This window comes from Mycteria americana, chromosome 22 (assembly GCF_035582795.1).
Source record: "Mycteria americana isolate JAX WOST 10 ecotype Jacksonville Zoo and Gardens chromosome 22, USCA_MyAme_1.0, whole genome shotgun sequence".
In the NCBI taxonomy this organism is placed as follows: Eukaryota; Metazoa; Chordata; class Aves; order Ciconiiformes; family Ciconiidae; genus Mycteria; species Mycteria americana.
This window is the reverse complement of record NC_134386.1, coordinates 7,188,069-7,205,197: the sequence shown is the minus strand read 5'-3', so window position 1 is coordinate 7,205,197 and position 17,129 is coordinate 7,188,069.

Genomic DNA, 17,129 nt, shown 5'->3' with positions numbered 1-17,129 from the left:
CTTCGTAATGGGGCAACACTCTGTATCTCTCTCTGGCAGAGCCCGGCTGCCAAATTGGAAACGTCCAGAGATTGCGCCCACAGGAAAGCTGCCAGCACTGAAAGCTCTAGCTGGTTTTCACTGTCCCTTGGAACTGCATTCGCTGCCACACAGACATTCGCGCTCTGCTAAAGCATTGCTTCCTAATGGGGCAACACTCTGTATCTCTCTCTGGCAGAGCCCGGCTGCCAAATTGGAAACGTCCAGAGATTGCACCCACAGGAAAGCTGCCAGCCCTGAAAGCTCTAGCTGGTTTTCACTGTCCCTTGGAACTGCATTCGCTGCCACACAGACATTCGCGCTCTGCTAAAGCATTGCTTCGTAATGGGGCAACACTCTGTATCTCTCTCTGGCAGAGCCCGGCTGCCAAATTGGAAACGTCCAGAGATTCCGCCCACAGGAAAGCTGCCAGCACTGAAAGCTCTAGCTGGTTTTCACTGTCCCTTGGAACTGCATTCGCTGCCACACAGACATTCGTGCTCAGCTATAGCATTGCTTCGTAAGGGGGCAACATTCTTTATCTCTCTGTGGCAGAGCCCGGCTGCCAAATTGGAAACGTCCAGAGATTGCGCCCACAGGAAAGCTGCCAGCACTGAAAGCTCTAGCTGGTTTTCACTGTCCCTTGGAACTGCATTCGCTGCCACACAGACATTCGCGCTCTGCTAAAGCATTGCTTGGTAAGGGGGCAACACTCTGTATCTCTCTCTGGCAGAGCCCGGCTGCCAAATTGGAAACGTCCAGAGATTGCGCCCACAGGAAAGCTGTCAGCACTGAAAGCTCTAGCTGGTTTTCACTGTCCCTTGGAACTGCATTCGCTGCCACACAGACATTCGCGCTCTGCTAAAGCATTGCTTCGTAATGGGGCAACACTCTGTATCTCTCTCTGGCAGAGCCCGGCTGCCAAATTGGAAACGTCCAGAGATTGCGCCCACAGGAAAGCTGCCAGCACTGAAAGCTCTAGCTGGTTTTCACTGTCCCTTGGAACTGCATTCGCTGCCACACAGACATTCGTGCTCAGCTATAGCATTGCTTGGTAAGGGGGCAACATTCTTTATCTCTCTGTGGCAGAGCCCGGCTGCCAAATTGGAAACGTCCAGAGATTGCGCCCACAGGAAAGCTGCCAGCACTGAAAGCTCTAGCTGGTTTTCACTGTCCCTTGGAACTGCATTCGCTGCCACACAGACATTCGCACTCTGCTAAAGCATTGCTTCGTAATGGGGCAACGCTCTGTATCTCTCTCTGGCAGAGCCCGGCTGCCAAATTGGAAACGTCCAGAGATTGCGCCCACAGGAAAGCTGCCAGCACTGAAAGCTCTAGCTGGTTTTCACTGTCCCTTGGAACTGCATTCGCTGCCACACAGACATTCGCGCTCAGCTATAGCATTGCTTGGTAAGGGGGCAACATTCTTTATCTCTCTGTGGCAGAGCCCGGCTGCCAAATTGGAAACGTCCAGAGATTGCGCCCACAGGAAAGCTGCCAGCACTGAAAGCTCTAGCTGGTTTTCACTGTCCCTTGGAACTGCATTCGCTGCCACACAGACATTCGCGCTCTGCTAAAGCATTGCTTCGTAATGGCGCAACACTCTGTATCTCTCTCTGGCAGAGCCCGGCTGCCAAATTGGAAACGTCCAGAGATTGCGCCCACAGGAAAGCTGCCAGCACTGAAAGCTCTAGCTGGTTTTCACTGTCCCTTGGAACTGCATTCGCTGCCACACAGACATTCGCGCTCTGCTAAAGCATTGCTTCGTAATGGGGCAACACTCTGTATCTCTCTCTGGCAGAGCCCGGCTGCCAAATTGGAAACGTCCAGAGATTGCGCCCACAGGAAAGCTGCCAGCACTGAAAGCTCTAGCTGGTTTTCACTGTCCCTTGGAACTGCATTCGCTGCCACACAGACATTCGCGCTCTGCTAAAGCATTGCTTCGTAATGGGGCAACACTCTGTATCTCTCTCTGGCAGAGCCCGGCTGCCAAATTGGAAACGTCCAGACATTGCGCCCACAGGAAAGCTGCCAGCACTGAAAGCTCTAGCTGGTTTTCACTGTCCCTTGGAACTGCATTCGCTGCCACACAGACATTCGCGCTCTGCTAAAGCATTGCTTCGTAATGGGGCAACACTCTGTATCTCTCTCTGGCAGAGCCCGGCTGCCAAATTGGAAACGTCCAGAGATTGCGCCCACAGGAAAGCTGCCAGCACTGAAAGCTCTAGCTGGTTTTCACTGTCCCTTGGAACTGCATTCGCTGCCACACAGACATTCGCGCTCTGCTAAAGCATTGCTTCGTAATGGGGCAACACTCTGTATCTCTCTCTGGCAGAGCCCGGCTGCCAAATTGGAAACGTCCAGAGATTGCGCCCACAGGAAAGCTGCCAGCCCTGAAAGCTCTAGGTGGTTTTCACTGTCCCTTGGAACTGCATTCGCTGCCACACAGACATTCGCGCTCTGCTAAAGCATTGCTTCGTAATGGGGCAACACTCTGTATCTCTCTCTGGCAGAGCCCGGCTGCCAAATTGGAAACGTCCAGAGATTGCGCCCACAGGAAAGCTGCCAGCACTGAAAGCTCTAGCTGGTTTTCACTGTCCCTTGGAACTGCATTCGCTGCCACACAGACATTCATGCTCAGCTATAGCATTGCTTGGCAAGGGGGCAACACTCTGTATCTCTCTGTGGCAGAGCCCGGCTGCCAAATTGGAAACGTCCAGAGATTGCGCCCACAGGAAAGCTGCCAGCACTGAAAGCTCTAGCTGGTTTTCACTGTCCCTTGGAACTGCATTCGCTGCCACACAGACATTCGCGCTCTGCTAAAGCATTGCTTCGTAATGGGGCAACACTCTGTATCTCTCTCTGGCAGAGCCCGGCTGCCAAATTGGAAACGTCCAGACATTGCGCCCACAGGAAAGCTGCCAGCCCTGAAAGCTCTAGCTGGTTTTCACTGTCCCTTGGAACTGCATTCGCTGCCACACAGACATTCGCGCTCTGCTAAAGCGTTGCTTCGTAATGGGGCAACACTCTGTATCTCTCTCTGGCAGAGCCCGGCTGCCAAATTGGAAACGTCCAGACATTGCGCCCACAGGAAAGCTGCCAGCACTGAAAGCTCTAGCTGGTTTTCACTGTCCCTTGGAACTGCATTCGCTGCCACACAGACATTCGCGCTCTGCTAAAGCATTGCTTCCTAATGGGGCAACACTCTGTATCTCTCTCTGGCAGAGCCCGGCTGCCAAATTGGAAACGTCCAGACATTGCGCCCACAGGAAAGCTGCCAGCCCTGAAAGCTCTAGCTGGTTTTCACTGTCCCTTGGAACTGCATTCGCTGCCACACAGACATTCGCGCTCTGCTAAAGCATTGCTTCGTAATGGGGCAACACTCTGTATCTCTCTCTGGCAGAGCCCGGCTGCCAAATTGGAAACGTCCAGACATTGCGCCCACAGGAAAGCTGCCAGCACTGAAAGCTCTAGCTGGTTTTCACTGTCCCTTGGAACTGCATTCGCTGCCACACAGACATTCGTGCTCAGCTATAGCATTGCTTGGTAAGGGGGCAACATTCTTTATCTCTCTGTGGCAGAGCCCGGCTGCCAAATTGGAAACGTCCAGAGATTGCGCCCACAGGAAAGCTGCCAGCACTGAAAGCTCTAGCTGGTTTTCACTGTCCCTTGGAACTGCATTCGCTGCCACACAGACATTCGCGCTCTGCTAAAGCATTGCTTCGTAATGGGGCAACACTCTGTATCTCTCTCTGGCAGAGCCCGGCTGCCAAATTGGAAACGTCCAGAGATTGCGCCCACAGGAAAGCTGCCAGCACTGAAAGCTCTAGCTGGTTTTCACTGTCCCTTGGAACTGCATTCGCTGCCACACAGACATTCGCGCTCTGCTAAAGCATTGCTTCGTAATGGGGCAACACTCTGTATCTCTCTCTGGCAGAGCCCGGCTGCCAAATTGGAAACGTCCAGAGATTGCGCCCACAGGAAAGCTGCCAGCACTGAAAGCTCTAGCTGGTTTTCACTGTCCCTTGGAACTGCATTCGCTGCCACACAGACATTCGCGCTCTGCTAAAGCATTGCTTCCTAATGGGGCAACACTCTGTATCTCTCTCTGGCAGAGCCCGGCTGCCAAATTGGAAACGTCCAGAGATTGCACCCACAGGAAAGCTGCCAGCACTGAAAGCTCTAGCTGGTTTTCACTGTCCCTTGGAACTGCATTCGCTGCCACACAGACATTCGCGCTCTGCTAAAGCATTGCTTCGTAATGGGGCAACACTCTGTATCTCTCTCTGGCAGAGCCCGGCTGCCAAATTGGAAACGTCCAGACATTGCGCCCACAGGAAAGCTGCCAGCACTGAAAGCTCTAGCTGGTTTTCACTGTCCCTTGGAACTGCATTCGCTGCCACACAGACATTCGTGCTCAGCTATAGCATTGCTTGGTAAGGGGGCAACATTCTTTATCTCTCTGTGGCAGAGCCCGGCTGCCAAACTGGAAACGTCCAGAGATTGCGCCCACAGGAAAGCTGCCAGCACTGAAAGCTCTAGCTGGTTTTCACTGTCCCTTGGAACTGCATTCGCTACCACACAGACATTCGCGCTCTGCTAAAGCGTTGCTTCGTAATGGGGCAACACTCTGTATCTCTCTCTGGCAGAGCCCGGCTGCCAAATTGGAAACGTCCAGAGATTGCGCCCACAGGAAAGCTGCCAGCACTGAAAGCTCTAGCTGGTTTTCACTGTCCCTTGGAACTGCATTCGCTGCCACACAGACATTCGCGCTCTGCTAAAGCATTGCTTGGTAAGGGGGCAACACTCTGTATCTCTCTCTGGCAGAGCCCGGCTGCCAAATTGGAAACGTCCAGAGATTGCGCCCACAGGAAAGCTGCCAGCACTGAAAGCTCTAGCTGGTTTTCACTGTCCCTTGGAACTGCATTCGCTGCCACACAGACATTCGCGCTCTGCTAAAGCATTGCTTCGTAATGGGGCAACACTCTGTATCTCTCTCTGGCAGAGCGCGGCTGCCAAATTGGAAACGTCCAGAGATTGCGCCCACAGGAAAGCTGCCAGCACTGAAAGCTCTAGCTGGTTTTCACTGTCCCTTGGAACTGCATTCGCTGCCACACAGACATTCGTGCTCAGCTATAGCATTGCTTGGTAAGGGGGCAACATTCTTTATCTCTCTGTGGCAGAGCCCGGCTGCCAAATTGGAAACGTCCAGAGATTGCGCCCACAGGAAAGCTGCCAGCACTGAAAGCTCTAGCTGGTTTTCACTGTCCCTTGGAACTGCATTCGCTGCCACACAGACATTCGCGCTCTGCTAAAGCATTGCTTCGTAATGGGGCAACACTCTGTATCTCTCTCTGGCAGAGCCCGGCTGCCAAATTGGAAACGTCCAGAGATTGCGCCCACAGGAAAGCTGCCAGCCCTGAAAGCTCTAGCTGGTTTTCACTGTCCCTTGGAACTGCATTCGCTGCCACACAGACATTCGCGCTCTGCTAAAGCATTGCTTCGTAATGGGGCAACACTCTGTATCTCTCTCTGGCAGAGCCCGGCTGCCAAATTGGAAACGTCCAGAGATTGCGCCCACAGGAAAGCTGCCAGCACTGAAAGCTCTAGCTGGTTTTCACTGTCCCTTGGAACTGCATTCGCTGCCACACAGACATTCGTGCTCAGCTATAGCATTGCTTGGTAAGGGGGCAACATTCTTTATCTCTCTGTGGCAGAGCCCGGCTGCCAAATTGGAAACGTCCAGAGATTGCGCCCACAGGAAAGCTGCCAGCACTGAAAGCTCTAGCTGGTTTTCACTGTCCCTTGGAACTGCATTCGCTGCCACACAGACATTCGCACTCTGCTAAAGCATTGCTTCCTAATGGGGCAACACTCTGTATCTCTCTCTGGCAGAGCCCGGCTGCCAAATTGGAAACGTCCAGAGATTGCGCCCACAGGAAAGCTGCCAGCACTGAAAGCTCTAGCTGGTTTTCACTGTCCCTTGGAACTGCATTCGCTGCCACACAGACATTCGCGCTCTGCTAAAGCATTGCTTCGTAATGGGGCAACACTCTGTATCTCTCTCTGGCAGAGCCCGGCTGCCAAATTGGAAACGTCCAGAGATTGCGCCCACAGGAAAGCTGCCAGCACTGAAAGCTCTAGCTGGTTTTCACTGTCCCTTGGAACTGCATTCGCTGCCACACAGACATTCGCGCTCTGCTAAAGCATTGCTTCGTAATGGGGCAACACTCTGTATCTCTCTCTGGCAGAGCGCGGCTGCCAAATTGGAAACGTCCAGACATTGCGCCCACAGGAAAGCTGCCAGCACTGAAAGCTCTAGCTGGTTTTCACTGTCCCTTGGAACTGCATTCGCTGCCACACAGACATTCGTGCTCAGCTATAGCATTGCTTGGTAAGGGGGCAACATTCTTTATCTCTCTGTGGCAGAGCCCGGCTGCCAAATTGGAAACGTCCAGAGATTGCGCCCACAGGAAAGCTGCCAGCACTGAAAGCTCTAGCTGGTTTTCACTGTCCCTTGGAACTGCATTCGCTGCCACACAGACATTCGCGCTCTGCTAAAGCATTGCTTCGTAATGGGGCAACACTCTGTATCTCTCTCTGGCAGAGCCCGGCTGCCAAATTGGAAACGTCCAGAGATTGCGCCCACAGGAAAGCTGCCAGCCCTGAAAGCTCTAGCTGGTTTTCACTGTCCCTTGGAACTGCATTCGCTGCCACACAGACATTCGCGCTCTGCTAAAGCATTGCTTCGTAATGGGGCAACACTCTGTATCTCTCTCTGGCAGAGCCCGGCTGCCAAATTGGAAACGTCCAGAGATTGCGCCCACAGGAAAGCTGCCAGCACTGAAAGCTCTAGCTGGTTTTCACTGTCCCTTGGAACTGCATTCGCTGCCACACAGACATTCGTGCTCAGCTATAGCATTGCTTGGTAAGGGGGCAACATTCTTTATCTCTCTGTGGCAGAGCCCGGCTGCCAAATTGGAAACGTCCAGAGATTGCGCCCACAGGAAAGCTGCCAGCACTGAAAGCTCTAGCTGGTTTTCACTGTCCCTTGGAACTGCATTCGCTGCCACACAGACATTCGCACTCTGCTAAAGCATTGCTTCCTAATGGGGCAACACTCTGTATCTCTCTCTGGCAGAGCCCGGCTGCCAAATTGGAAACGTCCAGAGATTGCGCCCACAGGAAAGCTGCCAGCACTGAAAGCTCTAGCTGGTTTTCACTGTCCCTTGGAACTGCATTCGCTGCCACACAGACATTCGCGCTCTGCTAAAGCATTGCTTCGTAATGGGGCAACACTCTGTATCTCTCTCTGGCAGAGCCCGGCTGCCAAATTGGAAACGTCCAGAGATTGCGCCCACAGGAAAGCTGCCAGCACTGAAAGCTCTAGCTGGTTTTCACTGTCCCTTGGAACTGCATTCGCTGCCACACAGACATTCGCGCTCTGCTAAAGCATTGCTTCCTAATGGGGCAACACTCTGTATCTCTCTCTGGCAGAGCCCGGCTGCCAAATTGGAAACGTCCAGAGATTGCACCCACAGGAAAGCTGCCAGCACTGAAAGCTCTAGCTGGTTTTCACTGTCCCTTGGAACTGCATTCGCTGCCACACAGACATTCGCGCTCTGCTAAAGCATTGCTTCGTAATGGGGCAACACTCTGTATCTCTCTCTGGCAGAGCCCGGCTGCCAAATTGGAAACGTCCAGAGATTGCGCCCACAGGAAAGCTGCCAGCACTGAAAGCTCTAGCTGGTTTTCACTGTCCCTTGGAACTGCATTCGCTGCCACACAGACATTCGTGCTCAGCTATAGCATTGCTTGGTAAGGGGGCAACATTCTTTATCTCTCTGTGGCAGAGCCCGGCTGCCAAATTGGAAACGTCCAGAGATTGCGCCCACAGGAAAGCTGCCAGCACTGAAAGCTCTAGCTGGTTTTCACTCTCCCTTGGAACTGCATTCGCTACCACACAGACATTCGCGCTCTGCTAAAGCGTTGCTTCGTAATGGGGCAACACTCTGTATCTCTCTGTGGCAGAGCCCGGCTGCCAAATTGGAAACGTCCAGAGATTGCGCCCACAGGAAAGCTGCCAGCACTGAAAGCTCTAGCTGGTTTTCACTGTCCCTTGGAACTGCATTCGCTGCCACACAGACATTCGCGCTCTGCTAAAGCATTGCTTGGTAAGGGGGCAACACTCTGTATCTCTCTCTGGCAGAGCCCGGCTGCCAAATTGGAAACGTCCAGAGATTGCGCCCACAGGAAAGCTGTCAGCCCTGAAAGCTCTAGCTGGTTTTCACTGTCCCTTGGAACTGCATTCGCTGCCACACAGACATTCGCGCTCTGCTAAAGCATTGCTTCGTAATGGGGCAACACTCTGTATCTCTCTCTGGCAGAGCCCGGCTGCCAAATTGGAAACGTCCAGACATTGCGCCCACAGGAAAGCTGCCAGCACTGAAAGCTCTAGCTGGTTTTCACTGTCCCTTGGAACTGCATTCGCTGCCACACAGACATTCGTGCTCAGCTATAGCATTGCTTGGTAAGGGGGCAACATTCTTTATCTCTCTCTGGCAGAGCCCGGCTGCCAAATTGGAAACGTCCAGAGATTGCGCCCACAGGAAAGCTGCCAGCACTGAAAGCTCTAGCTGGTTTTCACTGTCCCTTGGAACTGCATTCGCTGCCACACAGACATTCGCGCTCTGCTAAAGCATTGCTTCGTAATGGGGCAACACTCTGTATCTCTCTCTGGCAGAGCCCGGCTGCCAAATTGGAAACGTCCAGAGATTGCGCCCACAGGAAAGCTGCCAGCACTGAAAGCTCTAGCTGGTTTTCACTGTCCCTTGGAACTGCATTCGCTGCCACACAGACATTCGCGCTCAGCTATAGCATTGCTTGGTAAGGGGGCAACATTCTTTATCTCTCTGTGGCAGAGCCCGGCTGCCAAATTGGAAACGTCCAGAGATTGCGCCCACAGGAAAGCTGCCAGCACTGAAAGCTCTAGCTGGTTTTCACTGTCCCTTGGAACTGCATTCGCTGCCACACAGACATTCGCGCTCTGCTAAAGCATTGCTTCGTAATGGGGCAACACTCTGTATCTCTCTCTGGCAGAGCCCGGCTGCCAAATTGGAAACGTCCAGACATTGCGCCCACAGGAAAGCTGCCAGCACTGAAAGCTCTAGCTGGTTTTCACTGTCCCTTGGAACTGCATTCGCTGCCACACAGACATTCGCGCTCTGCTAAAGCATTGCTTCCTAATGGGGCAACACTCTGTATCTCTCTCTGGCAGAGCCCGGCTGCCAAATTGGAAACGTCCAGACATTGCGCCCACAGGAAAGCTGCCAGCACTGAAAGCTCTAGCTGGTTTTCACTGTCCCTTGGAACTGCATTCGCTGCCACACAGACATTCGCGCTCTGCTAAAGCATTGCTTCGTAATGGGGCAACACTCTGTATCTCTCTCTGGCAGAGCCCGGCTGCCAAATTGGAAACGTCCAGAGATTGCGCCCACAGGAAAGCTGCCAGCACTGAAAGCTCTAGCTGGTTTTCACTGTCCCTTGGAACTGCATTCGCTGCCACACAGACATTCGCGCTCTGCTAAAGCATTGCTTCGTAATGGGGCAACACTCTGTATCTCTCTCTGGCAGAGCCCGGCTGCCAAATTGGAAACGTCCAGAGATTGCGCCCACAGGAAAGCTGCCAGCCCTGAAAGCTCTAGCTGGTTTTCACTGTCCCTTGGAACTGCATTCGCTGCCACACAGACATTCGCGCTCTGCTAAAGCATTGCTTCGTAATGGGGCAACACTCTGTATCTCTCTCTGGCAGAGCCCGGCTGCCAAATTGGAAACGTCCAGAGATTGCGCCCACAGGAAAGCTGCCAGCACTGAAAGCTCTAGCTGGTTTTCACTGTCCCTTGGAACTGCATTCGCTGCCACACAGACATTCATGCTCAGCTATAGCATTGCTTGGCATGGGGGCAACACTCTGTATCTCTCTGTGGCAGAGCCCGGCTGCCAAATTGGAAACGTCCAGAGATTGCGCCCACAGGAAAGCTGCCAGCACTGAAAGCTCTAGCTGGTTTTCACTGTCCCTTGGAACTGCATTCGCTGCCACACAGACATTCGCGCTCTGCTAAAGCATTGCTTCGTAATGGGGCAACACTCTGTATCTCTCTCTGGCAGAGCCCGGCTGCCAAATTGGAAACGTCCAGAGATTGCGCCCACAGGAAAGCTGCCAGCACTGAAAGCTCTAGCTGGTTTTCACTGTCCCTTGGAACTGCATTCGCTGCCACACAGACATTCGCGCTCTGCTAAAGCGTTGCTTCGTAATGGGGCAACACTCTGTATCTCTCTCTGGCAGAGCCCGGCTGCCAAATTGGAAACGTCCAGACATTGCGCCCACAGGAAAGCTGCCAGCACTGAAAGCTCTAGCTGGTTTTCACTGTCCCTTGGAACTGCATTCGCTGCCACACAGACATTCGCGCTCTGCTAAAGCATTGCTTCCTAATGGGGCAACACTCTGTATCTCTCTCTGGCAGAGCCCGGCTGCCAAATTGGAAACGTCCAGACATTGCGCCCACAGGAAAGCTGCCAGCACTGAAAGCTCTAGCTGGTTTTCACTGTCCCTTGGAACTGCATTCGCTGCCACTCAGACATTCGCGCTCTGCTAAAGCATTGCTTCGTAATGGGGCAACACTCTGTATCTCTCTCTGGCAGAGCCCGGCTGCCAAATTGGAAATGTCCAGAGATTGCGCCCACAGGAAAGCTGCCAGCACTGAAAGTTCTAGCTGGTTTTCACTGTCCCTTGGAACTGCATTCGCTGCCACACAGACATTCGCGCTCTGCTAAAGCATTGCTTCGTAATGGGGCAACATTCTGTATCTCTCTCTGGCAGAGCCCGGCTGCCAAATTGGAAACGTCCAGACATTGCGCCCACAGGAAAGCTGCCAGCACTGAAAGCTCTAGCTGGTTTTCACTGTCCCTTGGAACTGCATTCGCTGCCACACAGACATTCGCGCTCTGCTAAAGCATTGCTTCCTAATGGGGCAACACTCTGTATCTCTCTCTGGCAGAGCCCGGCTGCCAAATTGGAAACGTCCAGAGATTGCGCCCACAGGAAAGCTGCCAGCACTGAAAGCTCTAGCTGGTTTTCACTGTCCCTTGGAACTGCATTCGCTGCCACACAGACATTCGTGCTCAGCTATAGCATTGCTTGGTAAGGGGGCAACATTCTTTATCTCTCTCTGGCAGAGCCCGGCTGCCAAATTGGAAACGTCCAGAGATTGCGCCCACAGGAAAGCTGCCAGCACTGAAAGCTCTAGCTGGTTTTCACTGTCCCTTGGAACTGCATTCGCTGCCACACAGACATTCGCGCTCTGCTAAAGCATTGCTTCGTAATGGGGCAACACTCTGTATCTCTCTCTGGCAGAGCCCGGCTGCCAAATTGGAAACGTCCAGAGATTGCGCCCACAGGAAAGCTGCCAGCACTGAAAGCTCTAGCTGGTTTTCACTGTCCCTTGGAACTGCATTCGCTGCCACACAGACATTCGCGCTCTGCTAAAGCATTGCTTCCTAATGGGGCAACACTCTGTATCTCTCTCTGGCAGAGCCCGGCTGCCAAATTGGAAACGTCCAGAGATTGCGCCCACAGGAAAGCTGCCAGCACTGAAAGCTCTAGCTGGTTTTCACTGTCCCTTGGAACTGCATTCGCTGCCACACAGACATTCGTGCTCAGCTATAGCATTGCTTGGTAAGGGGGCAACATTCTTTATCTCTCTCTGGCAGAGCCCGGCTGCCAAATTGGAAACGTCCAGAGATTGCGCCCACAGGAAAGCTGCCAGCACTGAAAGCTCTAGCTGGTTTTCACTGTCCCTTGGAACTGCATTCGCTGCCACACAGACATTCGCGCTCTGCTAAAGCATTGCTTCGTAATGGGGCAACACTCTGTATCTCTCTCTGGCAGAGCCCGGCTGCCAAATTGGAAACGTCCAGAGATTGCGCCCACAGGAAAGCTGCCAGCCCTGAAAGCTCTAGCTGGTTTTCACTGTCCCTTGGAACTGCATTCGCTGCCACACAGACATTCGCGCTCTGCTAAAGCATTGCTTCGTAATGGGGCAACACTCTGTATCTCTCTCTGGCAGAGCCCGGCTGCCAAATTGGAAACGTCCAGACATTGCGCCCACAGGAAAGCTGCCAGCACTGAAAGCTCTAGCTGGTTTTCACTGTCCCTTGGAACTGCATTCGCTGCCACACAGACATTCGCGCTCTGCTAAAGCATTGCTTCGTAATGGGGCAACACTCTGTATCTCTCTCTGGCAGAGCCCGGCTGCCAAATTGGAAACGTCCAGAGATTGCGCCCACAGGAAAGCTGCCAGCACTGAAAGCTCTAGCTGGTTTTCACTGTCCCTTGGAACTGCATTCGCTGCCACACAGACATTCGCGCTCTGCTAAAGCATTGCTTCGTAATGGGGCAACACTCTGTATCTCTCTCTGGCAGAGCCCGGCTGCCAAATTGGAAACGTCCAGAGATTGCGCCCACAGGAAAGCTGCCAGCACTGAAAGCTCTAGCTGGTTTTCACTGTCCCTTGGAACTGCATTCGCTGCCACACAGACATTCGTGCTCAGCTATAGCATTGCTTGGTAAGGGGGCAACATTCTTTATCTCTCTGTGGCAGAGCCCGGCTGCCAAATTGGAAACGTCCAGAGATTGCGCCCACAGGAAAGCTGCCAGCACTGAAAGCTCTAGCTGGTTTTCACTGTCCCTTGGAACTGCATTCGCTGCCACACAGACATTCGCGCTCTGCTAAAGCATTGCTTCGTAATGGGGCAACACTCTGTATCTCTCTCTGGCAGAGCCCGGCTGCCAAATTGGAAACGTCCAGAGATTGCGCCCACAGGAAAGCTGCCAGCACTGAAAGCTCTAGCTGGTTTTCACTGTCCCTTGGAACTGCATTCGCTGCCACACAGACATTCGCGCTCTGCTAAAGCATTGCTTCGTAATGGGGCAACACTCTGTATCTCTCTCTGGCAGAGCCCGGCTGCCAAATTGGAAACGTCCAGAGATTGCGCCCACAGGAAAGCTGCCAGCACTGAAAGCTCTAGCTGGTTTTCACTGTCCCTTGGAACTGCATTCGCTGCCACACAGACATTCGCGCTCTGCTAAAGCATTGCTTCGTAATGGGGCAACACTCTGTATCTCTCTCTGGCAGAGCCCGGCTGCCAAATTGGAAACGTCCAGAGATTGCGCCCACAGGAAAGCTGCCAGCACTGAAAGCTCTAGCTGGTTTTCACTGTCCCTTGGAACTGCATTCGCTGCCACACAGACATTCGTGCTCAGCTATAGCATTGCTTGGTAAGGGGGCAACATTCTTTATCTCTCTGTGGCAGAGCCCGGCTGCCAAATTGGAAACGTCCAGAGATTGCGCCCACAGGAAAGCTGCCAGCACTGAAAGCTCTAGCTGGTTTTCACTGTCCCTTGGAACTGCATTCGCTACCACACAGACATTCGCGCTCTGCTAAAGCGTTGCTTCGTAATGGGGCAACACTCTGTATCTCTCTCTGGCAGAGCCCGGCTGCCAAATTGGAAACGTCCAGACATTGCGCCCACAGGAAAGCTGCCAGCACTGAAAGCTCTAGCTGGTTTTCACTGTCCCTTGGAACTGCATTCGCTGCCACACAGACATTCGCGCTCTGCTAAAGCATTGCTTCGTAATGGGGCAACACTCTGTATCTCTCTCTGGCAGAGCCCGGCTGCCAAATTGGAAACGTCCAGAGATTGCGCCCACAGGAAAGCTGCCAGCACTGAAAGCTCTAGCTGGTTTTCACTGTCCCTTGGAACTGCATTCGCTGCCACACAGACATTCGTGCTCAGCTATAGCATTGCTTGGTAAGGGGGCAACATTCTTTATCTCTCTGTGGCAGAGCCCGGCTGCCAAATTGGAAACGTCCAGAGATTGCGCCCACAGGAAAGCTGCCAGCACTGAAAGCTCTAGCTGGTTTTCACTGTCCCTTGGAACTGCATTCGCTGCCACACAGACATTCGCGCTCTGCTAAAGCATTGCTTCCTAATGGGGCAACACTCTGTATCTCTCTCTGGCAGAGCCCGGCTGCCAAATTGGAAACGTCCAGAGATTGCGCCCACAGGAAAGCTGCCAGCCCTGAAAGCTCTAGCTGGTTTTCACTGTCCCTTGGAACTGCATTCGCTGCCACACAGACATTCGCGCTCTGCTAAAGCATTGCTTCGTAATGGGGCAACACTCTGTATCTCTCTCTGGCAGAGCCCGGCTGCCAAATTGGAAACGTCCAGAGATTGCGCCCACAGGAAAGCTGCCAGCACTGAAAGCTCTAGCTGGTTTTCACTGTCCCTTGGAACTGCATTCGCTGCCACACAGACATTCGCGCTCTGCTAAAGCATTGCTTCGTAATGGGGCAACACTCTGTATCTCTCTCTGGCAGAGCCCGGCTGCCAAATTGGAAACGTCCAGAGATTGCGCCCACAGGAAAGCTGCCAGCACTGAAAGCTCTAGCTGGTTTTCACTGTCCCTTGGAACTGCATTCGCTGCCACACAGACATTCGCGCTCTGCTAAAGCATTGCTTCGTAATGGGGCAACACTCTGTATCTCTCTCTGGCAGAGCCCGGCTGCCAAATTGGAAACGTCCAGAGATTGCGCCCACAGGAAAGCTGCCAGCACTGAAAGCTCTAGCTGGTTTTCACTGTCCCTTGGAACTGCATTCGCTGCCACACAGACATTCGTGCTCAGCTATAGCATTGCTTGGTAAGGGGGCAACATTCTTTATCTCTCTGTGGCAGAGCCCGGCTGCCAAATTGGAAACGTCCAGAGATTGCGCCCACAGGAAAGCTGCCAGCACTGAAAGCTCTAGCTGGTTTTCACTGTCCCTTGGAACTGCATTCGCTGCCACACAGACATTCGCGCTCTGCTAAAGCATTGCTTCGTAATGGGGCAACACTCTGTATCTCTCTCTGGCAGAGCCCGGCTGCCAAATTGGAAACGTCCAGAGATTGCGCCCACAGGAAAGCTGCCAGCACTGAAAGCTCTAGCTGGTTTTCACTGTCCCTTGGAACTGCATTCGCTGCCACACAGACATTCGCGCTCTGCTAAAGCATTGCTTCGTAATGGGGCAACACTCTGTCTCTCTCTCTGGCAGAGCCCGGCTGCCAAATTGGAAACGTCCAGACATTGCGCCCACAGGAAAGCTGCCAGCACTGAAAGCTCTAGCTGGTTTTCACTGTCCCTTGGAACTGCATTCGCTGCCACACAGACATTCGCGCTCTGCTAAAGCATTGCTTCCTAATGGGGCAACACTCTGTATCTCTCTCTGGCAGAGCCCGGCTGCCAAATTGGAAACGTCCAGAGATTGCACCCACAGGAAAGCTGCCAGCACTGAAAGCTCTAGCTGGTTTTCACTGTCCCTTGGAACTGCATTCGCTGCCACACAGACATTCGCACTCTGCTAAAGCATTGCTTCGTAATGGGGCAACACTCTGTATCTCTCTCTGGCAGAGCCCGGCTGCCAAATTGGAAACGTCCAGAGATTGCGCCCACAGGAAAGCTGCCAGCACTGAAAGCTCTAGCTGGTTTTCACTGTCCCTTGGAACTGCATTCGCTGCCACACAGACATTCGTGCTCAGCTATAGCATTGCTTGGTAAGGGGGCAACATTCTTTATCTCTCTCTGGCAGAGCCCGGCTGCCAAATTGGAAACGTCCAGAGATTGCGCCCACAGGAAAGCTGCCAGCACTGAAAGCTCTAGCTGGTTTTCACTGTCCCTTGGAACTGCATTCGCTGCCACACAGACATTCGCGCTCTGCTAAAGCGTTGCTTCGTAATGGGGCAACACTCTGTATCTCTCTCTGGCAGAGCCCGGCTGCCAAATTGGAAACGTCCAGAGATTGCGCCCACAGGAAAGCTGCCAGCACTGAAAGCTCTAGCTGGTTTTCACTGTCCCTTGGAACTGCATTCGCTGCCACACAGACATTCGCGCTCTGCTAAAGCATTGCTTGGTAAGGGGGCAACACTCTGTATCTCTCTCTGGCAGAGCCCGGCTGCCAAATTGGAAACGTCCAGAGATTGCGCCCACAGGAAAGCTGTCAGCCCTGAAAGCTCTAGCTGGTTTTCACTGTCCCTTGGAACTGCATTCGCTGCCACACAGACATTCGCGCTCTGCTAAAGCATTGCTTCGTAATGGGGCAACACTCTGTATCTCTCTCTGGCAGAGCCCGGCTGCCAAATTGGAAACGTCCAGACATTGCGCCCACAGGAAAGCTGCCAGCACTGAAAGCTCTAGCTGGTTTTCACTGTCCCTTGGAACTGCATTCGCTGCCACACAGACATTCGTGCTCAGCTATAGCATTGCTTGGTAAGGGGGCAACATTCTTTATCTCTCTGTGGCAGAGCCCGGCTGCCAAATTGGAAACGTCCAGAGATTGCGCCCACAGGAAAGCTGCCAGCACTGAAAGCTCTAGCTGGTTTTCACTGTCCCTTGGAACTGCATTCGCTGCCACACAGACATTCGCGCTCTGCTAAAGCATTGCTTCGTAATGGGGCAACACTCTGTATCTCTCTCTGGCAGAGCCCGGCTGCCAAATTGGAAACGTGCAGAGATTGCGCCCACAGGAAAGCTGCCAGCACTGAAAGCTCTAGCTGGTTTTCACTGTCCCTTGGAACTGCATTCGCTGCCACACAGACATTCGCGCTCAGCTATAGCATTGCTTGGTAAGGGGGCAACATTCTTTATCTCTCTGTGGCAGAGCCCGGCTGCCAAATTGGAAACGTCCAGAGATTGCGCCCACAGGAAAGCTGCCAGCACTGAAAGCTCTAGCTGGTTTTCACTGTCCCTTGGAACTGCATTCGCTGCCACACAGACATTCGCGCTCTGCTAAAGCATTGCTTCGTAATGGGGCAACACTCTGTATCTCTCTCTGGCAGAGCCCGGCTGCCAAATTGGAAACGTCCAGACATTGCGCCCACAGGAAAGCTGCCAGCACTGAAAGCTCTAGCTGGTTTTCACTGTCCCTTGGAACTGCATTCGCTGCCACACAGACATTCGCGCTCTGCTAAAGCATTGCTTCGTAATGGGGCAACACTCTGTATCTCTCTCTGGCAGAG